The 22,519-nt window shown below is 39.4% G+C and overlaps 1 protein-coding gene across 19 annotated transcripts in view; it reads right to left on the reverse strand.

Moving 5' to 3' along the window:
* Positions 1-22,519, reverse strand: part of DLGAP2 (DLG associated protein 2) — a 478,278-nt gene that overhangs the window by 331,231 nt on the left and 124,528 nt on the right. For 4 of the 19 annotated variants that reach the window (XM_084515989.1, XM_084515988.1, XM_084515986.1 and 1 more), the window contains exon 1: positions 7,083-7,507. The exons of the other annotated variants lie outside the window; for them this stretch is intronic. The gene's annotated coding sequence lies outside the window, so the exon portion shown is untranslated. Of the gene's footprint in view, positions 1-7,082; positions 7,508-22,519 lie in introns of those variants that run through there. 19 annotated transcript variants of the gene reach the window in all.

Raw genomic sequence — 22,519 nt, forward strand, 5'->3', positions numbered from 1 at the left:
CAAAGATCAGAAAAAAACAGTGTCATTGCATGAAACGGTGAGGACTGAAGTATTTATAAACTGGTTAATTTGCAGCCCTGGGTCTGGAGGAGGCTGTTAATTATTCATATACAAATTAGGAGTGGAAAATGTATTTATCAATAAGCTTATTCACTTCAGAAGTCCATCCCTATACAACAATTATTAGTCTAAAACCCATCTCTTACTCACTTGGTTATTAAAAATGTGAACAGTTGCTGAAAGGGCTTATCTGTGGATGGCATGCCCACCTTTAAAACAGTTTGGTGCAGAGCCCAAGCCTGCAGGGTGTATGCAGCCATGGAACGGGGCATGGAGCAGTGGGGGGGGAGGCACCAGGAAGTTCTTGGCATCCTCCCTGGTTGTCATGGTCCAGGCTACCTGGCAGTACCTTGGAGGAGGCACAAGCTGCTCTGTCTGCTTCTCTAACTGAAAGCGTGTTTGTGTACATGAACATGAGATCCAAGGAGAACAAGAGAGATCAGAAGTGAATCTCAAGATTACATTATATTAAATATATATCTATTCCTTTGCTTACTTGTATCCATAAAGCCTCATGCTCAAATCAGACAGTGAGAGGTTTAATACAAGGCAGTTAGAGTCTTGACAGCTTTGTCCTATCTGGGAATTGTGAGCACGATAAGAAGCAGGCACTCCCTGCACAACCAGCACAGGAGGGATCCATCAAAGCAGAGCTGCAACTAGCTTCAAGGGAGACTGAACACAAAAGGCTGAGCTGATGTGCACAGTCCTGGGAACAGGGGTTTCCTATGTCAGAAAGCATTTCATTTTTCCCATGGGGCCTTATCCCTGAGCCTGCTAAAAACAAGGGGAAGCTCATATTCATTTTCATCTACAATGCACTCACACCGGTGCTGATTTCTCTTATAAGGCAATGCTGCATTACAGGACACAATGCTAATTTTAACACAAATAGATTAAGAACCTTGTAACTGATTGCCATGAAGCTACACGCAGGTTTTCACTGCACCACACTCTGTGGGATGTAATTCCACAACCACCTGTCAGAGCACGGCCATGGACCTGTGCAGAAGGCCTGCAGAGCACCCAGAAGACTGCACCATGCTACTGCATACCTTAACCAAAAAGTGTCTCAGAGCATCTGACTTCTCTGCCACATTACTTAAAAATCTTTACATTGCGGCAGGTGTGCTGGTGTTGTTAGCTCAACATCCCAAATCTGGTTTTGTCTGTTTCATCAGCTTGCTGAATCCATTTTGACAGCTGCACTGTCAACGCTAAGGAACAGTGCCTGCATTTGCTTCCACCTATAAAAGCGAGGTCATACCCATATGGTGCTTTGTGCCAGGAAGTCCTCATCCTACATTTGAATTATAGGTGCTGTTAGAATGGGAATTATAATCAAGTCACCCTGTTTTGCAGGAATATCAAAGAAAAACACCCTATCGGAACTGACTGCAAAAATCTTGCAGATACTTATCCCCTTGCGGGAGGTTAATAATTGGTTATCCCTTCTATTCCTTTTAGGAATACAACATTTATATCAGGTAAACTTATCAAGCTAGTAACTATTTCTTTGGCTGTACATCTGATTTAAGAGGCTCTTACTGGTAGTTGATCTTGCTGCTTGTTCCAGATCTTTTCCTGTACCAGCCTCAAAGGCCCCACGTCGTGCTGATCAACAAGTTATCTGCTGTGCTTGGAAGTGGAACTGTGAAATGGTGCATTCAAAGAAAATGGAATTATGCAAAGGAGAGAAAAAAAGGAAATAAAGATTTTTTAAAGGCCCACTTAGCCTTTCTCTGTGTGCTTTCGAAAAAGCCAGCCACTTCAAAGCCACTGTGGTTTGGAGCGTGGTCCCAGAAAGAGCCGAGTCAGCACAACCGGGGGCACTTTGGGCAGGGACTGGGAAAGAACAAGTGTCTGTGGGCAGGATGTGAACCTCTTCAGATGGCTCTGCTAAAGGAAAAAAGAAATAGTGCCACAGCTTAAGCTAAAGTAGGGGGGAGATAAATGCTCAGCGGGCTGCTCAGAGCAATAGCACAAATCATCTAATTGTAAGACATAATTTAGGCTTTTATTATGTCTATCAAGAGGTATACAGATTATGTATTTATCAGAAAAATACCATTGACTCCAAATAATCAATAATATCGAGAGTCCCTATGAGATTCAGCTACTTCACCTGCCAGTCTTTTTGAGATTACGGTATTATTCCTCTTGCTTTAAGATGTTTTCTTCTTTCAGCTGCTACTAAGCCTGCACAAATGGGAAGGAGCCAAATGATTGCACTGAGGAAACAGTGAGGCTGAATAGATACAAAATGCTGTCAAACACACTGAGTGAACAGAAAAAATATGCCTTTAATTTCTTTTAGTTCTTGCCTATTACTTCTACCAGCAGTTGGGCAGGGGGAGAGGGAAAATAAATCAGATGTGAGAAAGATTGTCGGGATGACAACACCACACTTAAAGAGATACTGATAACATTTACAGGATTAAAAATGCATGAAGAAAGCTGTGTCTAAAAACTAACTCCTGAAGAGATGTGTAGAAGAGCCCCCCAGTTCTGTGCCCTCTCCTATCCTGCTGTTGTGAGCAGGGAGGGATGTGAGGCTCAGGGGTGTTTAACTCAGTCCTTGTCTCCAACAGCACAGAGCCAGCACAAAAAGGGCTTTCTAAGAACAAGAGCCTCCCAGCAGAAGTCCAATTCCACCACAAAACAAGACCACAGCAAGGCCCAGTCCTCAAAGCAATGCTGAGCCCACTGCCCCCTCCAACCCAGCAGCAGATGAACTGCCTCTGCTCGGGTTTGCTTGTCGTCACCTACAGGAGGAGCCACGGCAAGGGAGTGACAGTTGCTTTGTGCTGAATTAATATCTCATCATGAACACTAGTGTGGCTTTTTGATCCTCTGCTGTGAAAGCAGAGGACTCCACTGAGGTCCTGGTGGCAGGGTGCTAAACTGTACCCCTGGGGAGCCCCCAATCCAGGCGTGCACCAGTGGTGCCACTGCAGGCCCAGTCCTACAGGAACATCTGTCTTGGTCTGCATGGCCTGCCCCTGGCCCTCCTATTCCCGTGGGCAAAGCACACAAGGTCTGGAGGATTTTGTCCTCCCCCTGAGGCAGTGGGAGGTTTCTGCCTGCAAGAACAGCACTTGCATCTGACAAGTGGAAAAGCAGCCTGATATCTTCTGGCCTGTGTTATTAAATGGTGGGTTGCCCTCATCATGATCCCAGTTAAGCCAGTAAGTGTTTTGCCAGCAGCTTCAGCAGAAGCGTGTTCAAGCCCCAGGTACCAAGGATTTGATGGTGGCAGGTCACCTAGAAAACGAACTGAAATTTATAAAGGATAGTGCCGCTCTCGTATCAAGAGACAGAGTGGTAAGGACTGGGAGGACAGACAACACATGACTGTTTTCACGACACGTTACTATACAGATCAGCTGAAACTTGTACCTGGTAATAAACACCTTTCTCAGAAATTGCATTGAAATGTATGATCCTGACATGATTTTCTGCTTCAGATCTCTTTCTCTCTTTCTGTTGATGGCCAATAGTTACCTTTAAATCTTTGATACAGCAAGTAAATGTTTCTACCACAAACGCTGTAGTAACATTTATTAATTGCAAACTGTATCTCTCAGGACGTTAATGGTGACTCTGATGCAGCTTCACTTTCCTTCAGCAAAAGAAATCTTCGAATTACTATGTGGTTTTCTCTCTATACCACTAACTGCTCTCCTGTGCGGGTTGTCTGACAGTAACAGACTTGTTACCCTATTTGTACCTCGGTAATATGCTGCTAAGAGGAACTAATAGCTTGCTAAGCAGAACGACTTTGCTGCTTTCTGCATACTTTGTTGGTATTCACACTGTCTTGAATTTTTGGGTTTTAATATCAATTTTGTACATGTATCTGTCAAAGACAATTAAATTATATGACAGCCACAATCTGTATTGGACCAATCCGTGCAAATCTTTCGTTGTTGCAGGTATGAATATTTTATATTACACAATAAGAAACTAAAAGCCATGCAATTTGATTTAGCCACGGGGTCTCCAGTCAAGGATGTGTGGTTTTCCAAATAATCCAGCCCTCTGCACTGACCTTGAGCCGAATTTTTGAAGAATGTATATTTAAAACAAAATATTGCCTGGGGTATTTAGAGAAAATGAAGCTGGCACTGACAGACCCCATGCCATACTAAACTCTTATCAGTGAACACAACTTCCCTTTAAAACAAGCTTAAAAAGCCATTTGGTTTTCCTCAGGACTATAGAATACTTTACTAGAATTTTATTTTTGATAGCAAGGAATGTGGACCCCTTATTCCTTCCTTTGTGTGCACACTTAATTCTCTTTATATTTGTGTCAGAGACTTCTATTTGATCTCATTTATACTATACTCATAAAACTTGAATGTACATAAGTGCAGCAATTCTTGATTTTCCCCAAGTCTTTCTCCTCAAAAAAAAAAAAAGAAAAAAAATTAAAAATTAAAAATAAAAATCAAATTATCAACTATAAGAACTTATTGCAGTGATGAAGCTTAGAGCATAAAATTAAGTATGTAAGAACAGGAATTCCAAGCATATAGATCCAAAAGTTTTCAGAAAAAATGTCTGAGATTTATAACATATTGGTAATATAAGAATTAAACAAGTAATCCCTATAAGAAAAAATTATGGAGCATAACTAATATAAATGTTATCTATGTTTTGCAGTTGTATGACTCCTGGATATATCAATTACAAACTTATTAGGTAAAGCAAAAGTGGAACATGGTATGCTCTGTACTACAGTCATTCTTCCTTCTTTATATTTGTTAAATTCAACTAAGAGCTGTATATACTGTTTTAAACACATTGGGTGGAATGCTTTTATTTATGTCATTCGGCATGCTTACGACTCTAATTATATTGATTATCTTTCCTATTATTTAAAAATTATTTCATTGTTTTTGAAAAGCTGCTGCCAAATCTCTTTTCCTTTAATGGAAAATCATACGGCAGATGCAAAATAGACAGAAAATTATTAATGCAATTAAAAAAAAAATAATAATAATAGGCGGACTAAAAGAAGCAATGACTACACAATCATTTCTTTACATTTATTCTCTAAGTGATGCACCCTGCAAACCGCTCAATATTTGAAATTTGATCAGCTAAGCTACCAGCGGTTGCATGCCTGAATTACAGAGCATGTAATTTGGCCTCTATATCCAGTACATGCCACTTTCCTACAGCTTTTGCTTTACATGCATAAATGAAATCTGTGGAAATGTCTTCATTTTTCTCGATCACTTTAAGCGGCATTTGCAGTGAAATAACTTCCATGAAACACATTAAGCAGATCTAATTATGCAGTTCTGAGAAGAAAATAGCCTGCACTCAGTGTTGTTCTTTGGATTTTTTTGACAAAAGCAAAGGATAACGTCTGGCAGAGTCCTACTGTTTGATACACTCATGTGCTGTTGCACCTCCACTTGCCTTCTAGCATTTTGAAATAGGATGTTTCATTCAAAAAAGGATGCTAGTAGTCACAAAAATGACTAACCGCATAGATCTTATACACCTAGTACATATTGTTTAACTGCTTGTACATTTCTGGAGACACATTTTAAAGTGCACTGCTCTGGGCACTCGTGATCATGTCGATCACTTGTTGCTAAATTAAAGGGATGTAGGCTGTCTCAAATAACAGGGAAACATGACAGATATGGATCCAGGAACTAATTATCAGCAAATGCGAGAGATGACACTAACGCATGCCTGTAAAATTATCACACTGGTAATACAGAAATCAAACCCGAAAACTTCTCAGCAGAAGTGGAAAAGCCACGGTAATTACAACTTGTGAACTGATGACAGTCAGCCTCTACCTTTGTTCTTATTTCATACAGACCTGATTTCTTTTTCCCTTTTTTGGCTCTGTTCCTGAATTAACTTTTAAAAAGCCATCTATCTTACTTGAACATCGGAAGCCGATACTAGCAAATGCAAATGTATTGATTTTATTGATTGACTGATTGATAGGCATATCCAAAACCAGAAGGGCTAACCCTCGGAAAGTTTAAGACATGGAAGAAAAAAGAGACAGAGAGAGGGAGAAGGAGACTACTTCCCAAATCCACAAATTTCAAGCCATCTGAACACTGTTCACTTGCGGCAAAGTTGCCCAGCTCTAAAGCCAGGGCTGAATGAATCTCACTAAAGGAGACCTAGTAACCCAGTGATCCTTCATACCTCTGCTTCAGACCGTTGTTTCCTGAAAAAAATCTGATATCAGATTTTACCCTTTCTGTATGCCTGATGTTAGCTGTCTGAAAGAGTGCATGTTATGTGCATGTGTGTGATCACAGTCCTATTTTAAAGCTCTTCAAAGAATATTTCTGCCTGATACCATTCTTGTCAGACACGTTTCTGTAACATAGAGGTTCCTATCGCTGTGCAGTGAATATGTGGGGTTTTTTTACTCTTATCTCATGTAGTGCACTTGATAAGGGGTACTACTGAATCTTCTTCTGCACGCTGCATTACAAAGAAAACTGTCTTTTTGCAAGGCATTTTCTGTCCACTGCTTGCACAGAAAATAAAGGCTCTTGTAACTGTTCAGACCTGACTATGAATTCTCAAATGAAAACTGGAACCCTTCTACTGTATCTGAAGTATAAATACCCCAAAGATTCTTGCCTTTCAAATCATACTCGCTGTAATAAAGGTTAATATTGGACTGAACTTATCGTATTCTAGCATCACATGTGAAGTTCCAGATCTGTGTGTATGATCTATTTTCTTCTTCATTGTTGAAATTAAAGAATAGGACAAAACACTGTATATATTATTAAAAATAATAGAACAAGAGTATTTTACTTAAAGACAGTTCAAACCTACTGCTTTCATGAGGAGGAAAAAAAAAAACATGGTGCAAAGTACCGGGGGGAGGGAAGGGAAGAGCATCTGTTGAAAATTAACTACTTCAACATTAATTAACACATAATTTTCTACCTGATGATATAGTGTTGTAGAAAGTATAAATTGAAGGCACAAGAGTAAGAAATGAGTCATCTTTGACTTACCGTATCAAAGACTATTGCTGTATTGCAGTCAGCATCCAAATACAGAGCATGAAGCTTCTCACAGATCAGAAAAATATGCAATCAAAGAACGAATCACATTCATTGTAAAAATAAAGGCCAGAGATTAGAGTACGTATCCAAGGGTCTGGTTAGTCACAGCTTTGACTAGCCTGCTACAGAGCTCTGCAAAACAAGTATACTGCAGCAGTGTGGCAAGCATAGGATTGCAATGCATGTCCCATATATTCAAGCATAATAGAAAACATGGTCTGGAGCTTATTCCATGTGGAAGTGGGGTTTGTTTTATGCAGGCTGAAAAAAGAGATATTTTTTTCCCACATAATAGAATTAGAAATGAAGATTTTTCTTGATTATTGTACACAATAATTCCCCAGGATATCAATTACATAAAGCAGGTGCCTCTGTCTCCTGTTTCCCAGATAAATGCCTGTAATCTCATTTCACAAATGATCCTATTTAGACAGGAGCCACCTATTGTGATGATATCATTTGCTCTAGTATCCATAAATGGGCAACTTCCTACCAAACGTCATGACCACTGACGACACAAATCTTTATAATATTGAGTGGGCAGGGTGGTTGATGGGGTCCCATCAATCTACAGCAGCTTCTGCTGATGAGATCTCACGAAACCTGCAGAATCATCTAAAAAGCTGAAAATGAAGAGAAACAGTAAACCTGTCTGGTGGAGCTCATTACAAATAAATAAATAAATACATTTAAAAGGAACTGGAGAGGTAGTAAAGGCAAATAAAGCATAACCACACAGCAGTGGCACCTTTTCAAATGCCTCATGCACTCACAAGGCTACTGGTAGATATGAACAAAATCACTCTCAGTTAAGAAGTGCAGCTGCCAATTTCCTTTTAGCAGATCCTAAGGACTGTACATACTCTTTCCTTGCAACTGCAAAATATACACTGACAGCAAAAAGGACCGATGCTTCAGTGATGCACAAATTAGCCCACTCTTAGGGAATATTTTTAGAATTAGCAACTGCTTGTCACAGTAGCTTGGAATATGAACTCTGTAACAAAATCTCCTCAGACTGTTTGAAATCCAGTCTGCTAGACCGGTTTGCTTCATGCTCTAACTGGGTGGATCATACATGAATTTAATTTCCCAGATCACTGTTTTCATAAGAAAAATCATTCCATTAAATACATGAATTTGGGAAATATTATGATACAATTAGCAGAAAATAATTTCCATCTGCCTGCACATGGAGCTTTGAGGAGAGGTTAAGGTGATGCAGGGTTCATTGGCTTCCCCACCCTTTCCCCGAGGGACTCAATTGCTCCTAGTGGCTAAAGCAGATTGCTGAAGAACCTTGTGTTGAATATTTTTCTTGGCAGAAGTTGGCAAGAACTTCAAAACAAAGCCCCCAGTTTCAAAGAAACAATATGAGAGCATTTTTCAATGTTATATCTCCACAGATCTTGGTTTACGTAGTCCTGCTTTGAACAGACAGCACAGCATCCAAACAACTCCTCTTTAACTACACAGGCATAACATGATCCATCCACGTTACTGTTCAGACAACACTCACTAGAACCCCAGTCAGGCTGGGGATTTGGGGTAGAAAACTTTAAAGTTTAAAAGCACAGAAACTGTGATGCCTGTCTGTATGCCTGATGTGGTTCCACCACAACAGGGTCCGCTTCTCGAAATCCAGCTTGTCCACCAAGCACAGTGCTTGTAATGCCTTTCATTCACTTCATAGCGTCTTTGGGACAGGGGCAATCTTCTGCTAAATTTCTGTATGATAAATAGAGAGGGTCCCAACTGCAAGCAGTGTAAATGTTAATAATAAAAGCAGTACTGCCACAGTGACTCACATCAGGTCTAGATGGGGTGAAAGGAAAATTTGAGCACAGCATCCATAGCTTCAAGACAAAGCTATGCTGTCAAAACAGAAAAGTCAATGGATTTTCTGAAAACACCCTAAAGAGATGAACTCCTTCCTCAGAGACAAAAATCAATGGAGCAAACTACTTCAGAGGACTGAACAGCAGTTGAGACATGAGCAGGTGCTTTCCTTCTCCCTCCTGACCGTGCTCATCTTCAAGGTAGCACTAGCTGAGCTCCCTAGATAGGCTGTCTTGGCAATGCCATAAATGTTGATTTGACTCAGGGGATCATAACCCCTTCATTTCAGTACTGGGTGTAAGTAGAAAAGCACATACTCTGCATGTCCAGATGGCATAAATATTTTCCACATGTTTTCATGACAAAAGATAAAGATAACACAAGAAATGGTTAGAAAGTGGAAGCATGTGAGAGTGTAACAGAGATTGATGGTCCAGAAGTTTCTCTCTTGTCTAGATAAAAAATGATGAAATGTGAGTGAGGAGAAAAAAAGGCAGAAAATAGCTTAAAAGAATATTCATCATTGTTCCATCAAACTCGGTCCTGCCTTGGGAAAAGCCAACTGTCAGATTTTCTTGGTAATGTACAAAGACTTATAAGGTTCTTCCTACTAGGAAAGCATGAATTTTCTTAAAGCAGTATATTTTTGAGCATCTGAGCTACTCTTCATTAACCTAGTTTTGAGCTTATCAAATATGCAGTAATGAGCAAGAATGGCCTTCCCATACAGAGCAGGATGTTAAACATGGTCCAGTGGAAGATACCCTGATGGTTCTGATCTTTGCTTAAAGACGCCTGGACTTTATAGAAATAAAGAGATGGGGACATGATTTCCAAGCTGTTCGCATTTGTGTTGGAAGATACTGTGAGAAAATACCCCAAACATATTCTTGTTTTAGGAATGGGCTTAAGGATTATACTGAAAAGAGTCACTTTAGAGAAAGGAAAGCTGCTGAACTGGGTGCAGGGGAAACTGCCATAAGCCACAACATCCAATGTTAAGCAAGCAACCAGTGGACATGTGGCAAAACTGCAGACCACACAAGATAGTGTTCTGCCACTCATTATGCCTTTGCTTTACATCTGAGATCATAACAAAAGAATTGAGACCCTAACAAAGAAGTTGGACTACCTCTGAAATTCCTACTTTCCTGCTGTCTTCCTTTTATTAGGCTTATTCTTTTCCAGCACACTTGGAAATGAAATCTCTCCAGACATTTGGGCCAGTCTATCAATCTGCACGTACCTGGGCAGAAAATAAGCAGACAGGACTATGTTTAAAAGGTTTAGACCTTCCACTAATGAGAAGTGGGACCCAAGTAATAAAATACTACTGGATTTTCGAAACTCCATTCTGAAAGGGAAGAGACAGCAAGGTGTTACCTTCTTGCATTATCACCATTAGCACCATGCTTCTAAACACCTACTGATATTTTAGTAGATAGTATCTTCAAAGAAGAGACGGAAGAAACTGCTTCAGTTAAATAAGCTTTGTCTGCTTATTTGAGTAGCAAGAAACCCTGCCATCTCCAGTGTCACTGTGGCATATATTAACTAGTGGGGAAACATGGAGATGATCAAAAATTATACTAAAAAAATTGCAATGCCTTCCTCTTTAAACTGCAGACTACCAACAATCAATGCCAATAAAAAGTGTATCTTATGTGTCATCCTTTTGCAGACATGGAGTAGAACAGTTACGGCAGTTTGTGCAATGCTTCCTTTAATTGTTTTAGTAAGATCTGCCCTTGTTTGTGTCAATTAATGAGGAATATGCAAACTAAGGCAAAGAAAAGCCTCATAAGAACTTGCACCTCCACTCATTTCTATAGCAAACAAACAGGAAAATTAAACAAGGCTCTTGGACAAGGAAAGTTTAATCTGCTATCCTTTTCTAATATTTGCAGTCAGGATCAGAAACACTAAAAGCTAAAATGTGAATCCTCCTTCTTTTAGCTAGGTCTATTGTGCCTAAAACCTCTTGAGTATTTGAACCTAAGTGACATGGCACATTGGACAGACATGACTACAAGATGCATTGCTGTACCTAAGCAAACATTCTTCCTTAAATCTCTCTGAGATTCATCACTATGGCTTTTCAATAAGGCCACAGAAAACTCCAAAGGGGGATTTCAACCTCTTAAAGCCAAATGCAATTTGGCATAATATAATAATGATGTGAAGAACAATCTATGGGTTTTAATTACTTGTCAAAATCCTATTACCCAACAAAATCTAGAAATACCTATTGTCAATATCAGACCTAAATGAATTCTCAGGAATATCAATCCCAATATGTTGTTGCTTAACAGACAAAATAATCAGAAAAAAAACTGTTCATAAGCTCTTTTCTATACCACCAGCTGCAGTGCTGGTACCTCAAAGAAAACATAAATGTTCATTTTAATTTCACACTCCATTAGAAATACAGGTGTAAAAAATATCTAGAAAGTGAAAAACGACATTTTTTAATGGGAAAATACATAATTTTAATGTCCATATCAATAATAAAATAATTGAGATCAGAATTATTTAAAATATTTAAGGGGGGCTTTCCTTTCTTTTTCAAAGCCAAGATAGCCCAGTTTTTGATCGATAGGGTAACTACCATACTTTGCATCTATTGACCCTCCTATATAAATCACCATCATTTGGGAGATTGGAAGAAATTGATAAAAATTTCTGTATGATGCAATTTTCCTTTTGAAACTGTGCAGTTTACTAAGTCACTGTCTCCTTGGTATAAGTCCCCACTGTTCTGAAACAGAATCGTGTTGAAACATTTATGGCCCAATCATTTGTGCAAAATGCTACTTAATGTCTTCTTACAGAGACCTCAGTCCTGTAGAAATCTAGAATGGTCCTAATAGTGACCAGCAAAGGTGATCATAAATCTGTGACATGTAAAAAGATTATTGTAGGTTAGGATGTTAGAAATTCTTTGTATTCTTCTGATATCACCTGAGTGGAAGAAGCAGCTGTGAGCAGGACTTTTTGTGAAAAATCCCCCAATAAGGGGTGATGCAAGACAATGTTTACATGTCAATTTCTGCATTTTTTACATTCCTAGTGTTTTTGAGGAGTAAACAGTAGATTTGATGACAAGATTGGAGATGGCACTCTAAGAAGCAGAATTGATAAGATATTGGTAAGCAGCAAAACCTCCGGAACCAAGCTCCTGGTTGAGATCTCACCCCGTCATACAGTTTGAAGCCAAAAAGTCCTAGAAACAATGGTGAAAAAGATTTCCTCTGCTTACCTCTCTTGAGTTCAATTGTTTTTATGTTATAATAAAGAAAAAAACACTGAAAAAATTAACACTTATAATACTAGCTGAACAACTTATTGCAGAGAAAAAGAGGTTCTGAGGTTGTAGCGCAAGGAATATGAAGAGTATGACTTGGAGAGCTAGCTTTGTGTAAGAAACCAAGGAGAAAGAATCAGGGAAAAGCAAAAGCAGATAAACAAGGCTTTGAGGAAGGGGAAGAGAGATGTATGTCCACAGCTGCAGAGCTGAAAGGCTTTATGAAGGCCCTGCATGGCCAGAGAAGCCTTCTGCCCATGGGCCTCCTGTGGAAGCACCAGCTCTGGGTCATGGCCTGTAGGGTTACACAGCAGGTCATGTGTAAACATGACTCTTCACATAATCCTTACCTCCAGCATGCAAATATGATTACTATGTATGGCTAAGGTTAAATATGTGCTAGAGCACCAGAGTTTGGGCTTTTCAAGTGGCAACATACTGTATGGATTGACATCACGTTCAGGTCCTTGTTCAAGCTGATACAGTGATCTGAGATGACAAACTTTCTTCTGAAGGTGAAATAAAGTCAAGTTCTGTAACCGCAAAAGTTGCCATGAGACAAAATAGTTGTCTTCTGGCCATATCTCATCGCAGACACTGGCACTAATCCATTTCCAGGCCTCACAGCTCATAAACTCAGAACTATTATGGACTCGATAAAGGCAATCAATACATTAGTTAAGTGAGATGGAATGATTTAGCTCTTAGGAAAAAAAATATATAGGGCTCAGTATTTTTGTCCCTGTTTTTGAGCATCTCAGAAGAGCATATTAAACCTCAAGAAAACTGAGTTCACACAACAATGCCTTGGCACATCCACTTGAAATTGAAACGGGAAAAGAAAGATTTTTAGTTTTGTTTAAATAAACTGAGAGGTCTTCAAAGCAAGGACTGCTTCTGACTGTTTTACAAAGCCCTCTTGAATGGCTTTTCTTCTGAGGCCCTGCTTCATACTGAATATATGCAATAGCTTGACAAAATGCTGTTTTCATTCCCTATAAATTTGAGAAGTCAAACTTTAAAGTATATGCATATCACCGGCAAACGTTTCAAAGGAAGAAAACCTACAGTGCTTAAATGAGTTTTCCCCAATGTCAAACCTAAGCTAGATATAAAAAACATGGTACAATGGTTATGGGAGGAAATGTGGTGCACTGGGTCCCACAATATGCATTAAAAATAACATTCTGATACAAATACCCTTCAATCTTCTGTGTTAACCTAAAGTAATAAAGGTAAACAGCTGTGTATATGACAACATAAAAATAATCAATAGCGTTCACTGACTTCTCACAGTATTTAAGAGGCCTATTTTATCAACGACTCTTCCTTTTCCTTTAGAAAATAAAATGAATTGTTTTAAATGTTTCTTTTGGGGGAAAATATATATTCATAACATGGGATGGGGAAACTACATTTTTGTAATGAAGGAAACTCCAGAATACTTTCATGAAATTACATACAATATTCAATATTACAATATTCGATACTGAAATGCATGGTAATTTGACATAATAACAATTAGGTCTTCCACCTCCCCAACCAGCCTACATTGTCATTGCAGGAAACCTTGCTCCCACCCCAAAACAAAGTTTTCAGGATGACCCGTACCACAAATTTTAATTTTTTTTTTTAAATCTTGAATAAATTCAGAGGCTTCTAGCATAAGCTGTGGCTGTTCAAATGTGCAGTGAAAGAACTGTTTAGCAGGTCTACTAAAAATAGTAAAGTTATTTCTGACACAGCAAACAAAATAGAAGAAATGTGCTTTCAATAGACTATTCCTATTAAGTTTCACATTTATTGCAGAAAGACAATGGACTCAAGACTATTTATTAACAGTGGTTAGGAACAAGAGGTAAAATCCTCTAGCAACAGCTCAGGAAAGCATTTTACCATACAACTGTCCACCTTAAGTCTTCCTTAAGCATGGCTGAGGGCCAGGGAACAATACGACAAAAAAGCAGGTATAGATTATTTAACCCTGCCAGCACGCAAAGGAAAAGCATCTGCAATAACATTAATATTCGCAGCAGCAACCTTTGACGCTTTCATAATTCAGGTTTGACCTCAATGAGGAGCTTGGCAGAAGACCACTGTGTTTCTGTGGCTGTAGCCCTTTATGTAAAGGACAATGACCCCCCTGCATCAACCCTTCATTGTAATTGCCCAATAAGACCCTACAAATGTTTGATAACTAGGTTTTTGCAGACTAGAACTGAAACACACTGGCAAAGCTTCTATGTGTAGAAGTCACTATGGTTACTGCCTACACTTGCTTTGCCTCCAATAAAATCTTTAATTTCCATAAGCATTAAAATTCACCAAATGCACCAAAATTATTCAGAGAGGAAAAAAAAATTCTTTGGTTTATCAGCCTTTTAGCTGTGCTGCTTTTACCTTTTTAAGCTGAGACCCTTAGCTGAGGCACATTATTACACATCTGGGTATGGGGACAATTACTGCAGCAGAAACCTTGCGGTGGGAATGCTTCATTAGGCAGCAGCTTCAGCAGCGTGTGCGGAGCAGCTCGCTGCTCTTGGCCAGTGCAACGCTGAAACCCAGAAAATGCTACAGCAGGTGCCAGATGAGAAGCATTAGCTGGGGACCAAGCCAGCCAAATTCAGAGGAATACACTTAGCATTGTTGTAAATCTTTCCGTTTCTAAGAAAATTAAAAGTTGGTCTTCCCTGATTAGATTCCCTGTCCGATGGAATAAAAAATAGCTACACGCAAAACAATTTTTTTTTTGGTTTTGCTTTATTTTATAGCAATCAGCATGCTTCTTCCTATCAAGTATTCTTACATAAATACCAAGCTGGCTAAGCCTTGCATTTCCTGAATTTATTGTTATTTGGTATACCATAAAGCCATTAAACCCCATTTCCTACTTCTATTCTTTTACTGCTGGTAGCTTTCTACTCAAGTTCCTCCCAGCATACTAGGAGATTTTGCTCACTGCTACTGTCTGTTACTCTGCAAAGCTGCCTGAAGCACCGTCCCCACTCCTGCTACACCCAGGTAACTCATTCCTCTTCTCTTCCCCTCAATACCTCCTCACAGCTAGTTGCCTTTAGTCACCAGGTGACTCGTCTGGCAGAGGTGGATCAATGCACTCTTTATCAGTTCAGCTATTTCCCTTCATTTCCCCTCTATCTCATTTCGCTGATGATCACTTTAGGTGAAAGCTCTTAATATTACTCTTCATATCCTCAATGAGGTCCTCTGCGAAGGTCTCATTGTGAACCTTTCCCTCTTTTACAGGAAGCACAGAGTGCTCACTGGCAACAGAAAATGCAGGCAGAATGCTTGAAATCATCAGCAGGAATTGCACTGGACTATAGCTCCGGTTCATACAGGATCTACAATCCCTAACAACACCCAATTACACTTAATTTCTTCTAGCTCTTCCAGCCACAAATACTGAGACAACACTACCCCAGACAGCCACAAACAGAGCTTTCCCATAATCACACACTCTCTTACAAGGTGGATATGCAAAATGCAATTGATGTTGAGTTTTGAGCAGGTAGGGTGTACTCAGATCAGATTTCTTCCTCACAGGGTGGTGAGGCACTGGCACAGGTTGCCCCGAGAAGCTGTGGATGCCCCATCCCTGGAGGTGTTCAAGACCAAGCTGGATGGTGGGACACCTCCATCTCCCACCTGGTCTGGTGGGAGGTGTCCCTGGCTGAACTGGGTGATCTTTAAGGTCCCTTCCAACCCAAACCATTCTATGATTCTATGATTCTATTTCCAACCTGTAAGAAATAAGAATACTGTCTGTCATACCATTACTTTCTTATTCCAATAGAAAAACAAAAACTTTTCCTGTAATCCCTTAGTTTCAGAATAAAAGACTTTGGGCGATGCATTAGGTGTCACATGAAACAACAAACCTTCAGTGGTCACCTTTTCATAATTTCCATTCATGGCATACATAATTCATACATTAAAGCGGGAGGAAGGTACTTCCTGGAAAATCATAGAGCTTAGCTACTAGTTTAAAAGAGTTTAATCTATGGCCTGAAATCTCTAGTCTCCAAGGACAAAGATGTAACTACTACTTCATGCCTTCAGTAGAAGTCATCAGTATCTACCTCAGTAATAGAAACTGGTTTGAATTATATTGAAGAAAATTGTTGTAATAATAACGAGAATGTGAAAAATGCTTTCCTTCTGATGAAGTCTTACTAAATAAGTGGACTTGTGTCCAAGCTTCAGCATAAATAGAATAGCAGTTTAGTGAGAGTTTACAAAAGCTGGGTAATTGTAGAAGGAGAGTTTCCCAAAAGGCTTATACTTATTAGTAGAGTGCTGCTTTGACTTTTAAGCTGTTTTCTGTTATTATTGCCTGCATACTTGTGCTACCAGCTTCTTTCCTGGGAGAAATGACAAAAAAAAAACATAAAGTGACCTCTGTATACTAACCATTAAGTACGTCACATCATGCTACTTAAAATATGTTACAGGCTGGCTGGCACATAAGCACATTTTCTTCTCTTCAGAAACACACATACAGAATCACACAGAATCACAGAATTTTCTAGGTTGGAAGAGACCTCAAGGTCATCGAGTCCAACCTCCAACCTAACGCTAACAGCCCTCCACTAAACCATATCCCTAAGCTCTACCCAGCACAATGAAAATTCACAGCCCTGGCTGTTTGGGAACCTAAGTGGTCAGCCCTAAAAATGGCTTAATATAGGGGTTCGGCTACAACATTACTAGATAGGGACCAGAAATGACAGAATATCCTACTCCATGAACAAGCTAAACTATAAAAAGACAATATTTAAGGCAAATACAGACCTTGTTCAGATGAATTCAATCCAATATAGCAATGAAATGTCCTATAAAGCTGTGAGCTATGCTTTAGAAAGCATTCCAAGTGAAGTTATAAGCACACAGAAGACATGCCCTCACTTTACCTAAAGCACAGGCAAATACAGTGCCCATTCACAATCACAGCAATTGAGTACACAGTACAAAGAAAATACAGCTATTAAAAAGACATTATCATACAGTACACAGCTGGCAGCTAGATTTAAGTAGACAGTGAGGATGCTGAGGAAATGGCAGCTTTTGTGGGCCTGGAAGATGCTAAGAGACAAAGTGACCTGCAAGAAGTGAACAAGGAGAGGGGAGAACAGGAAGCCTGAGAGAAAACAGCTAGGGGTGGGAGCTGGGATAAAAGGCTTTGCTATTAGCAGAGAAATCTGTCCTACAGCCTGCTCTACCATACCCATATCCATATGAGAGGCAGAGTGAAGTCTGTAACTGCTCTCCCCTGTCACGCTTGAGCAGGGCATCTGCTGGCAACAGGGCTCTGCCACCCAGCCCTCCAGAAGAAAGATTTCTTCTTTAATCCTCATGCTTAGAGTCAACTCCGTTATAACACAAGGGCACAGCTCCATCTAGAGGGCAACTATTCCCTCAGCTGTTCTAATGGCATAATTGCATTTCTAATGTCTTTTATTTATCCACAGGTCAGCGCATACTCCCAACAGCACTCCAAGCGCTGCTCCTTTGGCAGCAGTCTCCAGCGGGAACACACAGGCTAACCTCAAACCTCAGCTGCCTCACCTTCTGCAAAGTCTGAGCAGCCAAAAATAAAACCCAGCTTTCCCTGAAACCCACCTCTTTGTTTGAGTGGTCTCCAACACCGAGCCTGCTACCACGATTTTGCAGCATCCATAAAATGCCAGAGGTTGAAGGCTACTCCCACCCTGGGGAACTGCATGGGGCCTGAAGGCAAAAGGCTTGTGAACTCCTTACCACTTGTGTCTCTGAAGAAATAGGCAGCCAACCTATTTCTCATTATTATATTCATAAAGACATCTATACTCAGTAGCAAACTGAGCATCAGTAGTTAATATCAAGATAAAGAAATGTTTTAAAATGCTGAGATTATCGAAGAGGATGTTTATAATCCTTTCTGTTGCAAAGACTTTCTTTAATAACAAAGAACAATTCTCTTTTTTTCTATCAATCAGTTAACAAATATCTCCAGGAACACACATGGAGACTTTTAAGGAGGCTGAAAATCCTGAGAGCATTAAATCCCACTCTTCAAAAACGCTAATATGCAAGTTTAACTTCATCTTCTCCATTGCCATGATGTGGGCTGTGTGCCAGGCTATTCTCACCGTGGAGCTTTTCTTCTGCACTGATCAGGACTTACAAAGCCCTTGAGTAGATGTCTCTGAACACCCCTTTCTCCCTGTTGCAGGCCCAAACCTGTACCACCGTGTAATTTTAAAAGCTTAACCCCATAGTAACTAGCTATACTCCTTTAAGGGCTTATTTAAGTAGCCAACCAGTTATATCAATATTCTTCTTCACTGTTTTGCAGGCTTACAGGATATGTATCACCAAATACGCACCTTTTATAAATCAATATATTTAGATTCAGGCAAGCTGTGTATCTGAGCAACAGAACAGCGAGATTGTTGTCCATGCATTAAATTTCCTCTGATTACTCATTTATTATACAATAGTGTTCTAAATTTTACCCATCACTTCCTTCTTGTGTTTGTTAGCGAGAAAGAAAATTTCAACTCAGGCAAGTTTTCCTTTTTGATAACGACATATTCTGTAAGCTAGGTATAAGCAGTTGCTGTGAACCAATTTAAGATTAAAACTGCTGAGCTCATGACTGTATGCAAGACATGCTTGGGAGAAAAATAAGAAAAAAATAATAAAAAAAAAAAATTAGAGAGAGAAAAAGAAAAAAACAAAACACAGATGACTGCTCCTTTTCCTGTAAAGTTTATTCACACTACTGGCTACTCTTTTCTTATATTTTTAAGGAATTCAGATTTTAGAAACCATCACTTAAAACAAATCTAGCAAACTACACAGTCATTTCTTCCCTTACTTCTTCCTACCTTAGGAATTCTGATGCAGTTCACTGTTTCTCAAAACAAAATTAGTTGCAGTGATGAGTCACATTTTTATGGTAGCAAGGAATATAAGATGTATGGCTTTTTGTGTATCAAATGTAGAGTGGTGCATCTGAAGATTTATAAGGTCTTTTCTAACAAAAGTTCAAGATCATGGATGAAGAGCAGAGTCAATTGTGGCAAGGAAATTTCAGTCACCCAGTGGACTCAGATGGTTATGTAAATACCACATATTACTCAATGGCACTGACTCTGTATAAACACCTATGGCAAGAGATGGGTATCAATCACATGAAAACACCAGAGTGGACCTCCAAGCAGCTATACTGATCATCAGTCATTTTCACTCAAAAACATTCCCACCTTGCCATACAGTGATAGAATCACTATGGTTGGAAAAGACCTTCAAGATCATCTGGTCAACCCATCACCCTACTACCAATGTCAGCCACTAAACCATGTCCAACCTTTCCTTAAATACCCTCAGGGACAGTGATTCCACCACCTCCCTGAGCAACCCATTCCATTGTCTGACTGCTCCTTCTGAGAAGAAATGTTTCCGAATTTCCAACCTGAACCTCCCCTGGCACAACTTGAGGCCATTCCCTCTAGTCCTATCACTGGTTACCTGTGAGAAGAGGCCAACACCTTCCTTTCAGGTAGCTGTAGAGAGCAATAAGGTGTCCCCTGAGCTTCCTCTTCTCCAGACTAAACAAACCCGGTTCCCTCATCTGTTCCTCATAGGACTCATGTTCCATCTCAGCTTCATCCCTTGGCTTCAGGCCCAGACCCGGCCAGTGCTCAGGCAAGTCCTGCCTCTTTGCAGCCTCTGTTAGAGCTACACTGAAAGTAGTATCTCCAAACTCAGTGGGATAGATGGCCACAGAGGTGGCACCACCTCACAAACACACCTCACTGCCCCAGCCTTTACATGCATGGTCCAAAACTGAAGAAGATGCAGGTGAGAGATAGACAACAAATTTTGTTTTTTGGAAGCGGTCTCTTTGTTAAAACCTGAATTAAACTAGTTGGATAAAAGAGAAGAACAGCTTAGGTCAAGGTACAGTGAAAGGTGAATAAAATACAAAGGGCAAAGTAGCCAGCTCAGAAAGATGGATAAGATGGTCTACTATGGTACTTATCCAAAGAAGTGGTATAGGGTAGAGATCATTTACATAAATGTTACCTGGCCCTCTCTGTGTGTCAGGAACATACACAACACACAAAATCCTGCCCTTTCTTTGATATTTAGAATGGTTTATCCCTTTCTTGCTCTACCTGAAAATGGTTGAATATATGAGCAGTGACTTCCGCAGACCGAAATACAGAGGTATAGAGTGTAATGCTAAAACTTCAAATGTCAAAAATGAAACAAGACTGAGACTATTTCAGTCATTGTAGATCAGTGTTCTTGGTCTAAATTAGTCAGCTGCCTGTTATGCAAGATCATCCTCCTTGCTAGTCATTCTCACAGGGTATTTACAGAACACTACATGGGAACTGGTGAGAATCTCAGTGAAGGTACCACCAGGAGGAGGCTACTTAAAAAAGAACATACTGCATGCATTTCCAGGCAGACATTTAAATAGACATTTCTAAAAAGTATTTGCTTTTTCATATGCACACACATATATGTAAATACACACATGCACAAACCGTATTTGCATGTCATTGCATGTAATATGGGAAGAAAGAAATATGTAAATATGTTTTAAAAACTATTTCTAAGGCTTGAAATATTTCTGATACTTTTGGATAGCATACACTTATTTGGAAGTAGTTTTCTAAATGCAGCCTTCGGAGAAGAGTATTTCACAAATCAAACTGATTCACTCAGAGCACATTTTGCCAAGATAACATTTACTGGAGTAGGGGGAAGAGGGAAGAGAGAAATCAGGGAAATTTGTTTTTATATCAACCCAGTGGAGTCATATCTTTCCTTTTCTGGATGTTTGATTCAATGTCCTGAACAAGTTGTAAACCATCTCATTAAAAAGATCACAACCAAATGCACACAGAATATTTTAGCACAACAATCTGTTGCACTTTTACTGTCTTTCTACCTTGCCCTCTGATATATTTACCCTAGCTGGCTTGGGGTCTAGGTACAATTTCATCTGTATAGGATAATTCCTACCTGCTTAACACATGCTAAAAAAATCCTTTTTTGGGGAAAACTTAAGAAATGAAGTGAACACGAACTTGACTAGTCAGAAAAATCTCTCCAAATAGCCTTTAGCTGTTTGTATCATACAACAGCACTGTTCTCTGTGCAGTTATCTCAATTACTCTTCTATCAATACACTAACAAAGAAGCCAGGGAAGAGGAGACCAGTAACATTTCAGTTTGCCATCATTATTTTTACTGTATGTTTTCATTTATTTTTTTTTCTTAAGAGGTATAGTACATGAATTAAAACTAGTTTAATTCATATTATTTACACAGAATACAATCTGATCTGCACTGATTCAGGGTCTGTAGTATCTTACTTTCTAATTCATGGAATAGGAAATTAGGATTGCTGAACCAAGCCAAGAGGTAGGCTACTTTTGTTTGATAAATAGAAGTATTTTTCAATAGCACTTGACCAGAAATGCAGGAGTTTCAGCAAAGCCCGCCAAACTCCAAATGGACTGTCTGATGATTTGGCACAACTTGAGATAACACTGAAAGCAAGTATGGCCAAATTAGTATTTGCATTCAGTTAAAATGAAATGGACTATAATATAAATAGATCAAAATTGGGCCCAGATCCTGCAATTCACTATGCAGGCAGATTGTCAAATGCAGAATCAGCACTATGGTGAGCTGAAAGCTAATGAAGGAAAGCTCTAAAAAAAAAAAAAAAAAAGGAAGAAAGAATTGCTAGAAGAAAACAAAACTTTTCAAATCCTGCATGTAACTAATATTTGCTAAATACCACAGACATTAACAAACTCTTTAAGAGCAATTATTTCCAGCCTGTAAGCAATTCCTTTACTAAATGTAGTGAAAGGAATTTCATGCAACAGTGTGTCAAGCTGTTTTGGAAAAAGCTCCAATAAAACCCTTAACACTATACCCACAGCAAAGCAAGTGTTTTAATAAGTATTAACCGGTCCAAGTAGCAGTGCACTTCCTGAGCAAAATCCAGGTGACAAGAGATTTTTGAAGGAGACTAAGGATGAGAGAGGAGTGAAAGGTTAAACATACAAATCACAGAAAGAAAGGAGTCTGTAAATGCTGGGCTTTTTTTGAGAATTACAGCCTACAATGCAGTTCCTCTGCTTCGTGTTTGCCCTAAATTAAGAAAGCAAATGGAGCAGTTTGGTACTATGAAAGACGCAGTTTTATAGAT

The sequence above is a fragment of the Aythya ferina genome (genome assembly GCF_964211825.1).
Source record: "Aythya ferina genome assembly, chromosome: 3".
In the NCBI taxonomy this organism is placed as follows: Eukaryota; Metazoa; Chordata; class Aves; order Anseriformes; family Anatidae; genus Aythya; species Aythya ferina.